We start from the raw sequence: 11,483 nt of genomic DNA on the forward strand, positions 1-11,483 counted from the left end.
TCATTTGAACTGTGTTTGATTTTTGAAACACTTACAATCCTTATTTTCGTACTATCCAAGTGTCTACTTTTACCCTGTAAAAAAAAACTTTTTTCTTTCTTTTTTTTGTCTCTTGCCTGACAATTATTGAAAATGTGCAACAGAGCATACTGTTATTTTGGCTTAATAGATTGTCTATATGAAATAGATGCCAGAAAGGGTTTTTATGTCACTACAGGCTTTTCTCTTTTTTAGTCAAGTGCTCTAATTTCCTGATGAATGGTGGTGTATTCCCAAATGTCTGTTTTTATGGCTATGAAGAAAGCACCATAAAAACTTCTATCTATCTATTTTTTAAAAAATAATGTATGATGATTGGGTTGTGTGATTCTACACAGCACAGTTTGGGCACCAAAAGTCTGGGAATAACAGAGGGCAAGTATTTGGCATACAAATTCCATGTGTGAGATGAGTTTCCTTTCTATCTGAGTTTCTCAAAAAGGATCAGTTAACTCATATGTTTCAAGATGGAAGGCAGGTAACCCCTGTCATTCATAGGGAAGGGAGTTTTTCAAGGTTATTGTGAGCCTAAAGATGTCTCAAGATTCAGATTAAATCTTGATTGGTTTTATAATAGTTTTAATGTAGACTTAGGCGTCTAGGTTCCACTGCAGCAGTGAAATGCTTTTGAAATCCCTGCTTATCTCCAGCAACTGGAAAAATCTGACACTGAGAGTCTGAAATTGATCTGCGTACAAATTCTTGACCAAAAATGTGTCAGGCTGAAAAATTATGCATACATGCCCTGTCCTAATGTATCTCTGTGGAACAGGAAATGTATGGAAGATGAAGATAGTGTTTGAAGCCTTCTCATCTCTATGGTCATTTTTCAGCACATTGTCCCAGGAGATGGAGAAGCTGACATGTCTTTTAATTTTGTTGCAGAACAGGATTAGGGTGCCTTGGGGTACAGCCTTCACTGTGTATTTCCTGCCTCTGTCATTTGGGTATTGCAGTTTGTTTTTGTCTTTTGCTTACGAAAAGCTTTTGACCTGTAATATGTTCTCAGACTATAAGTATATGCCTTCAACTTCATGTCAGCATTAAGGGAGTTATGCAAGGGAAGATCCTTAATTCCTATCTCAGGAAGGTTGAAATGAGCTGGAAGGCAGTCTTCTTACAGATGACATAAGTTTTGCAAGAGAGGCCATACCTGGTGTTCCTCAGTAATCTCAGGGTCACAATTTTCCTTTGGTGGCCTGGTCACCTCACCTCATGCTAACAAAGTTGCTGTGTGGCTGCAAGAATTCCTCCCAAGTACACATAAGAGAGAGCATCTGTCTTGTCTGTTTCTCAGAAAAGAGAAACAGTGTTTTCTGTTATTTTCTTTCTATGAAGGAGAGGTGTTTCTCCTTTGAGGAGCAGTTTTCTAGAGATGAATGAGGCTGTACCCAAGACAAGCTCTGTGGGCCTGGAGTTGGCATGTGTAGATGGTGTGATACTGGGGAAGACAGTGGGCCAAGGCAAATCCTTCGGCATTCGGAGTTTGGTGGGGGAGGGTGTATATAATCTCTGAGCAAGGACTTAGATCAGAAATCTTGGGGAGCTTACCATGAGCTAAGGAGAAATGTCACTTCCTTCCCCTCAAGCTTCTCAGATGATCAAACTTAATTTTATAAACACAAAAAAAGATCCTCCAGAATGTTTGCAGATAACAATGTTTAAGGTAGTGCCACGCAGCTGTATTTTTTTATCTGCTTCAGAATTATTCTGAAAAATACACTCTAGCTCTTGAAGAAAATCTACTTCACATTAAGGTACTGCTGTTTGTGTATAAGGCTTTTCTGTGCTGAAGAAAAGAAGAAAAGTTATATTTAAAATGGAAACTTTTACTGTAGCCTTAATTACAGAGTGACTGTCCCTTTTCCACAATTTCTTTCCAAAACCATTGGATCCTTATTTCTTTTTTGTAAGTGGACATTTATCAACATGACATTAAACTGTCATTAAATTTCTTGCCTTGAGTGCTCAGAAGGAATTAGCTGTTCCTCGTGTGTAACCGAAACTCTTCCATATAAGTCCTTACAGCACACTAGTCACAGCACATTTGAATGCCCTCCAGAGTGCTAAGCAACGTGACTAACATCTGCTGTTTGCTCTTTCTCCTCTCCACAAGGGAAATGGCTGTGCACTGAAGTGCATTCCTTTAGAAAGGGTGGTTTGGGATTTTTTTACCACACCTGTGTATCTCTGTGTATTTCTAATGGATAAGTCATGAAGTGGAAGGTGTGGAAGTTGGAGGTAGTTTGTAGTTCCCAAGGATGATTCCTCTGCAGTATGAGTTGGGTACTGAGAAAACACATTTTCAAGGAAGAGATTTTTTGTTCCGTGGACAGGCACAGAGGTGCAACATCCAGTTAATTTGCCAAATGGCATGATCTTATGGTGCCCAGACTGTTTCTGTTGTGAACCTTGTGCTCCTCCAGAGGCAGGATGCAGAGGAGCCAATCAGGAGGAAAGTGCAGTCCCTGTAAAATAGGTCTCTTGGACCAAAACATCAGTTTCTTTTTCTGCCATCTCTGTATGGAATTTGAAAAGACTCAGCTGCCCCAAACAATACTGAAGTTGTCTGTGTACTGCTTCTAACCAATGGGGGAAAAAATTGTAACAGCTGAGTAAAAATCTTTTGAAAAATTAACACAGCCTCTGCTCTGGTTCTTAGGTGGAGGGCAAGATCTCCCTTCAATGGGCAGCTGCTAACAGCATGAGACATTTCATTGTGACTCACTGGATATGAATCACTGCTATATAACACCAACTTTAAGCTAGTTAAATGCCATTGATTTTGAAGTTTCACAATCGTGTAGAACTCATAGTAGGCAGCAGCAACTGCTTTCATGTCTGAAATGGAATAACCTCTAGGTAAAGTCCAACAAAGAGCTTAGCTAAAGAGAGCTCTGGCTAAAGACTGGAGAATGTGGAAGTGCTTGGAAAGGGAATATACTGAGGCAAATTGATCAAACCGTGTCTGATATGCCTCCAGGTTGTATTCCAGGGAAAACTTCTTTTGACCATTCTTTCATCCAGATGAAATGCAGGAGAAAATGAAGAAACATTTCCTTAAGGTCAGGCATTATTGTCCATGGCTGCATTCCTTTTCTGGGGACTGTCCTTATAGACAGCACTGATGTAGCAGCATCAGCAAAATCTCACGGCCACAGTTTAACATACAATCATTAAAAGAAGAACTTTGAGTTGTTGAAGAGACATGGATTGGATGAATAATCATTCATCATCTCCTGGAGAAAGGTGGTGGGGTGGAATGTCACTGCAGAACAGATGAATTTAGGCAAAGCAGATGCAAGAGATTTCTGTATATATAATTCAACACTGGAAACTGTGGACACCCCAGCAGTTGGTCTGTTTTAGAAATTCCTGGTATGAATGAATGGAGTAGCTCTTCTCCCTCAAGGCTATCATCTGAATTCCCCATGGAACTCCTCTCACAGATGGGAATAGCTCACCCTCCTTTGTCACAGACCTTATTGTTCTCAAGCACTGGGAAGGACATCTCCATGGCTTATTCATCCAGGAGTCTGGGGTAAACTATCTTCCAGGGCAGAAAAGAGGAGAAACTGCTTGTGTCATGCCATAAAGGCAGAAGGTGGAGGAACATACAGCTGCAGAGAGCCAGAGTTATGAAGGTGCACAGCTATTTCTCAAAATAAAAAAGGAAGTATTGTAGCTAAGGGAGTGCAAGTCTCAGTTTACACTTGCCATGGAAACTTCACTATAAACTTGCAAGTCTTTAAGGCAAATGCCTTATTTAGAATCATGTGGTCCAACCTTAAAAATTATTATTAACTGGGAGGCAGGATCCATGTTAGGGTTAGGCAATTTGTAAGGAAAAGAGGTGACCTCTGTCCTTCCTCCTTCCTGTTCCTCAGCTTAACTTCTAGCATAAAACAGGAAACGGGTGAATAAAGGATGTGTAATGGAAAAAACACATGTCATACCAGCCTTTGAAGAAAAACAGTTCCCACCTTGAGGAGCTTTTGTAGTTTGGACAGGTGAGTAGACATTAGGGGGAAGGCTGTATTGCATGCAGGCAAATGGTCAGAGACTCAAAGGTTTTTAACAGTGTCTTAAATTTACATAAACATCATGAACACCACAATCCCTCTGAAGAGCAGATCGATGCCAGCTCTATCCCACTATTGTTTAAGCATATCCTTAGATATGTGTAGGATACTACACATATCTAGTGTAGTATCCTGCCTCCTTGCAAGGAGATTCAGTGAAGGACAGCATTGCCAGTTTGCTGAAACCCCACAGTATTGAAAGCAAATACTGGCCATTGGAGAACCCAGCTTTTGGCCCTGTTGTCTGAATCCTTAATAGCCTAACAGAGCTATCTTGAGAGACTCCTTGACCCTGGTGGGATGCCATGATAGCAATATATGTTTGTCTTGGCAGTTAGGAGCGCATATGGGAGAAGCTTAGCTACAGCTCCCTACGTTTTGCCCCATTAGATGATTAAATTCTTGTAAATGAAGAGCCAAGCCCTTTAAAAAGGTAGAAGCTGAGCAGGGCCCAGCCCACCTTTTCCTAGTTAACTTCCATAGACCTCTTAGTAGTTGTTTTAAGCCTTCCTGGCTTTTTAGAAATCACGTGTGGGAAAACAGCGTTGGAATAGCAGGTTAAAAAGCATCTTGAACTAAAAAAAAAGAATAAAATGCAACCTTTCCTATGTGAGCCCATGAGAGGGCAGCACAGACCGGCTGAGCCTTTGCTAAAGGCTATTCAGAGGTATGAGTTTACATCCAGCCATGGAGTGGTTACAAGCAGAGGTGAAAAGATCTGTGTAGAAGGGCTAGATGGCCTTAATGATGAGCACAAGCTCATCCTTCGTCCACCTGAAACTGAAACCCAGGTGCAGCTCGGTACAGGCTTGACTGTGTCAGATCCCAGGTGCACGGCAGGGTCTGAGTCTCATAGATTTCTCAGGGAAGTTTCCCATTAGGTACTGGAACCTTGAAAGAGTTTCAGTGGAAGAATTTTGGACAGTGCCTAGGGTTCTGTTAAAGTAATGAGTCGGTGTGAGACATCAGCCACACCCTTGCCGAGGCAGAGGCCGTCTCCCCGGCAGCACTATAAACTCGCCCGAGGCGGGTGCTATTTATTTCCATCACGGTGTTGCACCAGCCAACACCCCTCTGCTATTCCCGTTCTTCCCCCTGCCAAGACTGTTGTGATGCAGCTTTAATTGACTGTCGTCCTTCTTTCTGCTGGGTGCTCCAGCCCTCTGGCAAGTTGGATGGTGGAAATGCTGAGATAAATGAGACATATGCTTGCAGCAAGTGTGTTGGAAACTGGGTACTGACAGGCAACCATATGTAGATGGCAGTGCTCCACTGCCAGCCCTTTGTGGCCTCCTGCATCAGATGCAGTTAATGTAGAGGAGGCAAGCAATGGGTTTAGGAGGAATGAGGTATCCCCAAACACTCTTCAATAATAAGCTGGAATCAATGTGAACAAGTTTCTTTGGCCCCTTGCAAACAAGCAGTAAAGGTTCCCAAACAAGATCTCTTCTTTGAAGCATGTTGTGGCTCATGACTGACAGAGGGGATTTTGGAGGAGAGTTTTTCAACCGTCAGCAAGAACAATGCAGTCACTAGATCCAGACAGAACAGCTTGTTCCCAGTCTGTTAGGGGAAACTCAACTGAACCAACAGTAGTAAAGGATCATCATAGTGCCAAGGCCATTTGGGAGTGTGACCACATCCTAATGGCTGTATTGACACTGACATATGCAGCCTTTCAGAGGCCAGGTTTCATAACCAAGAGCAATACAGAGACACTGTCTAGCAGATCTTCCCTGGACAGCCTTTTAAAGAAGCTGTCTAAAAGCAGAAAATTTCTGCCTTTTCAAAAGTCTTTTCTCCTGACAAAGATCTCTGCAAATCCCAGGCAATCATTTGCCAAGGCACAATGAGATTTCTATCCTCCTGTGAGCCTTCCCTGTGAGCTCCACTCCTATGAAGACAGGCTTTGAGGGGTGAGGTTGTTCAGCTTGGAGGAGAGAAGGCTTTGGGGAAACCTCATTGTAGCCTTCCAGTACCTAACTGGGGCTTAAAAAAAGGAGGGAGATGGACTTTTTATATGAGCAGGTAGTGATAGGACAAGAAGCAATAGCTTGAAACTGAAAGAGGGCAGGTTTAGATTACATGTTAGGAAAAAATTCTTTACTCAGAGGGTGGTGAGGCACTGGAACAAGTTGCCCAGAGAAGTTGTGGATGCCCCATCCCTGGAAGTGTTCAAGGCCTTGTTCGATGGGGCTCTGAGCAACTTAGGCTAGTGAGTGGCATCCCTGCCCAGGGCAGGAGGATCAGAACTAGATGATCTTTAAGGTCCCTTCCAACCCAAACCATTCTATGATTCTGTGATTTTATGGTTGTCTGTGGCCAGGCTCCTCTTCAGAGTGAGCTGGCCTGCCCTCATCTGAAGATGAGATGCAAGAGAACACCATGTCCCATTTACTGGCCCTTTTATGCCCTCAAGTGTGTTGGGTGTGGAGCGTCACTCTTGGGCTTGGTTCCCCTTCCCTGCCAGGAGAAACTCCTGCTGGTGGTAGGGCAGTCAGGGCAGAGTTTGGCCTCTGCACTCTCCCATGCTCCTCCATGCTTATTTTATCTAATGGTTCTTGTGTGTACAAAAATGTGACCTGTGGGTTGCTGAAAGACCTGGGTGAGATCAGCAGCTCTAAGATGCAGATACTTTGGTCTGGATTTTCCTTTGCAGAAATTGGCCTAGGGCATGTGTTGAGGCTCTCCTACAAATTCCCTTCGTAGTCAGCAGAGTAAGAAACATCCTTAGGGTGAGATTTAGAGCCCAAATCTCTCTCAGTGAATATAAGAAGGCACCCTGAGGGTCTCCTTTATTAACAGTAGTCTCCTTTATTAAGTAGTAGCAGCCAATAGAGATTAATCTTTACAAGAATCCACTACTTTTCTGTGCTTTTGGGTTGAGACCACTGAGGAAGGGAGCAAGAGCAGATGGTCTAATGTTTAGCAGCGGAGTACCGAGAGTTAATTTGTTACTGCCTTTACCCACACGTGTAAATATCACTATGAATACTAGCCCAAACCTCCCTGGGGAAGCAGTTCCCTGCCTGTTCTTTACCAGACACAGCAGCTTTCTCCAAGTTGTTTGTCCTTTCTGCTTGCTCACATTCAAGAAAAGCATTCTCTTCTGAAAGGCTGAAAGAACAGATTTTCGTGAAATCTCATGATTCCAGGCTTTACACAACTACCCAAAATTGCAAGTTTTCATGGTACCAAAATATAGACGTGGTTATAAGCTCATGAATAAAGCTACCCTACAAAATTGGAAAGATAAGATGCCTTCCTCTCCTAATCTAAAATATTAAAAAAAACCCCAGTCCTTGAGAGTGTGCCCTATAAGCACTCTTCTTAGGAATGAAGAGTGCAATGACATATTCATTGCTAAATGCAAAACCCCTGCATTGCCAGCATTGCTTGTATCTGTGTTCTCTGTAACACACTTTACCAAGGTAGCTGAGGTTTCAGACAGAAGTTACTGACTGCATTCCACATCATACTAAATATATATATATATATACAGTTCTGCTTTTCAGCCTATATGTTTGCAGGTTTAGCTGGGGTGGCCAGCCCAGTGGCCCGGTGGTTTATCCTAACCCACTAAAATTAGCCCATGGTTGTTGCTCATGGTATGCCATTTGTCTCCCCACACTCAGCACTGTTTGGTAAACAATTTCAGAGACCGAGTTGCTCTCCCCTGATCTCACTAGGTGGTGTTCACTTATTTATTCTCTGCACCCCACAGTTACTCCTCTCTCTTGAGGTTGTGAGGTATATAAGTGGCAAAAAAGGGCAAAAAATATGCCGAAAGGGGAAGGCAGCTGTAGCAAAAGACACTACTCAACTGGGGAGGTGGGAGGCAAGGCTGGCAGGAGGCCAGGCCAGCTGCAAAACCAAGAGTCACAGTGGACATCTGTCCCCCACCACCTGCATCCTCACCCCCTGTGCAGATGCACTGAAGTGGGGGAGGAGGCAGCCATTAGGAATTCCCTTCTGCTCCAAGGAGGAGCTGGCTCCCAGCCATGGCACGTGGAGGGCTTGGGTGGCAGACACAAGCCTCAAACCCAAATCTGGCCCAGGGAAGGAAGGTCAAACTGCAACTGGGAAGCAGCTGTTCACAGCCCTCCCGGGAATGCAGGAGCAAAGCTGGGTGGCAGGAATTGGGGTTGGGGCTACTGGGAGCAGTGCCCTCAAGGAGGAGGTTGCTGACCCATCTGATGAGGTCGGGACTCTACCAGGAAAGGTGGCAACCACTCCACTCATGGGCAGCCGCTCTACAGCATCCTGCAACAGGGATACTTGGCTTTACTCCCAGCAATGCTGCTGTGAACTTGCCACCGTATACTGGAGGGACAATCATTAAAAAGTCCCCTCCCTGGTACAGACAGTGTGTGTCAAGCTGAATCTGTGCATGGGAGTACAGGCTTGGCCAACACTGAAGCCACATTGGTAGGGACAAGGGATTTCCCAAGCCAAATTCCTCAACCACGAGCCTTGATCTTACCATGCAACGCTGCAAGTGCAGTCAGGAGCCTCCTGCTCACAGATGGCAGTGGTTCTGTCATGACACTGACAGGAGGGGGACACAGACATGACTCCTGAGAATCTGCTACTTTGACCACAAGCTCCTTTTCCTTTCTGTATACTCGCTCCCTCCCTAATTCCTTCCTCTCATATTATCTCAGCCTTAAATCATTATTTCCATGCTATGAAGAGAAGAAATTCAAAGGATTTGGGAAGGCAGGAAAGTATTCTTAGAGGTGAGGAATGGAACCAACACACTGGAACTAACCACAACATCTAATCATCCCTTCTTAGCAGCTTTGGGCATCCTCTAGCATGCTTTCCATACCAATTTTGAATAAACACAGCATACTTTGTGACAGGCATGTTCTAACTTTGCCCTGTCACCCACTGAGCACGTAACAATAACCAAGTGATAGATCTCCTGAGAAATCCATTTTCCACCTCCATCTGAAAATATGCCAGGCTGTGGCCTCAGTGTCTGACTGTCCCTGCAGATGAAACCCCAAATGGCAGCATGTCTTCACTCCCAAGTCCCACTTTGCTTTTAACTTACTCGCAGCAGAGGTGTGCACATATGTGGACCTGTGGCTGGATACACAAAGCACACACGTGTATGGGTTTGTACCTATGCACGTACACACATATGGTTCTGTGCAGGGTGTGCACACTCAGCAATCTGGAGCTTTCCCAAGTGCAAGAGCTTGCACAAATGTATGGGTCTGGCTGTATGGAACTGTTGGTCTGTCTGAAATAGGCCAGCACAGACACAGTCCTACAGGGGAGGCTAAAACAGCTGCAGGCACCCCACTGGAGGTACCCCTATGGGAACAGGGGCTTCCCAGCACTGGCTTGTCAGCCCCACTGTGCTCCCTCCCCAGACAAGGTCTCTGTCTGACCCTCTGCTCTGCACAGGCATTCATGTAAACTCATAGTCTGACTTTGTTGGCACACACCAAAAGAAGTGCAAAGAAACAAACAAAACCTCCATCCCAAGCCTCTCCTTTCCTATATCAAATTTCCCTCCAGAGATCATAAAAAATATTCTCACCCAGATTTTAAACCAGATTAACAAACTGTGAGAGCCAAATGGTAACGGCAGCTGAAGGGTGACCACCACTCAGCCCAGCCTAACCCACTCTTCCAGCCCAAACAAGGATTCACTCTAACAGCTTTTTGCAGTGTCCTGGACAGGTACAGAGCTGCAAGAGCTCAGTTGCACCTGGGTTCTCTCCCAGCAGCTACTTTCAGTGCTGGTGATTGGCAAGACTATGAACTTCACTGCCAGCTTCCCCTTCCCTCTCCTCATCTTGTTTTCCCAAGACAGTATTTCCACAGTTGCAGTCTCTTTTCTCCTCCCAGCTGAGATGTGATGGGGTATTTTACCATGGCAGGCTTTTGTCTGTCACTGCAGCAAGATCAGCCTGGCTGTGATGCTCAGGAGATGGATGCACTGCTTTTTCCCCTGCCAGCTGCTCTCAATGTCCAACATGACGATGGGAGTCTGCCTTCCTAGAGACCAGGACACCAGCTGGTGTGAAACACCTGGTCCCACCAGCATTGCCAAAATATGGGGTGGCAACTGCACCAGAATAGACTGCCTGGGTTGTAGGGAGCAAAATTAATGGGCAAGGAGGTCAGAGTCATTTAAGTCTAGACAAATCTGCATCTGTATTCTTGAGGACCCAAGGGACTATTTTCCTGTCCCTTTCTACTAGGTCAGGCTGGCTGCAATGGCTGTGTCTCCTTTTGCTTATGGCTGTGGTACCTCATGGAACTGGAAATGCCAAAAGTACTGTGCTTTCTTCAGGGTTAAATCTCACACAGACCTCATGGGAGAGTGGGATCTCTCTTCAGTTGTCTACAAGTACCAAGGGATCCATAAGACTTTAGAACCATTGCTCACTAATTTCACACAAAATATTTGCTGGGATGATCATCGATAGGACATATACATGTTATTGTTTGTGCTTGTTTTTTGACTTGTGAGGGGCTCTAACATCATGAAACTCCCATTACTCTTCCCAAGCCTGTTATTTATTTGGCTGGTTTTTGCATCAGCAGATGAAGAGCAACAAGTACAACCACCTGTGTTTTTGCCAGAGACATGTTCAAGGCACCAGTAATGTGAATCTTGACTTTTAGCAACCTTGTGCTGGAATGAGGATGGGAGGGGAAGGTGAGAGACATTCCTTTTCTGTTGTGTTCCTCAGCCTTAGCTTTTCTCAGTTCATCACAGGACAATTAATATATATATCTGTTCTTGATTTTGCTCCGTCTTAATAGGACTGACTGCATGAAAAATCCAGACTGCCCGAGGAAATGGAATATTCTTCCCACTTCTCATGTTGACAGTGTCCTGCAGAGTAGCCAACACTTACACTTTTATTTTCCAAAAAAAATCCCAAGCTGAATAAAACTAAAATGGATCCAACCCAAACCACTGGATCTTTCCTGTGCTACATAATTAAATGAAAACCTTAAAATTAATTTACTTTCTTTTTCTATTCAGTGCATTCTTCTTATACCTATGTTCAAACAGTGATCCAGCAATCCTTGTATATTTACGTCCTTCCAACTTGCCCATCCTCTTTAAAGTTCAAGTACCTCATATGAGTGACTCACTCATCCACCCTTTTGAGAGTATAAGAATAGAAATTCTTTAAAGCTTTGTGTTTTCAGCACAACGGCATTCCGATATGATCTAAGAATCACAGAGACACCCTTTGGTCCCAGGAGGACTGGGGAACAGGTTTGGCTAGAAAAAAAAAGTTTTCTCATGTGATGGGCACCCCACCAATCACACAGCACGCTCCTCAGCAAACTGGGTTCTTTAAAGAGCACCAGAGGTGGGAGAAA

This window comes from Vidua macroura, chromosome 2 (assembly GCF_024509145.1).
Source record: "Vidua macroura isolate BioBank_ID:100142 chromosome 2, ASM2450914v1, whole genome shotgun sequence".
Taxonomy (NCBI): Eukaryota; Metazoa; Chordata; class Aves; order Passeriformes; family Viduidae; genus Vidua; species Vidua macroura.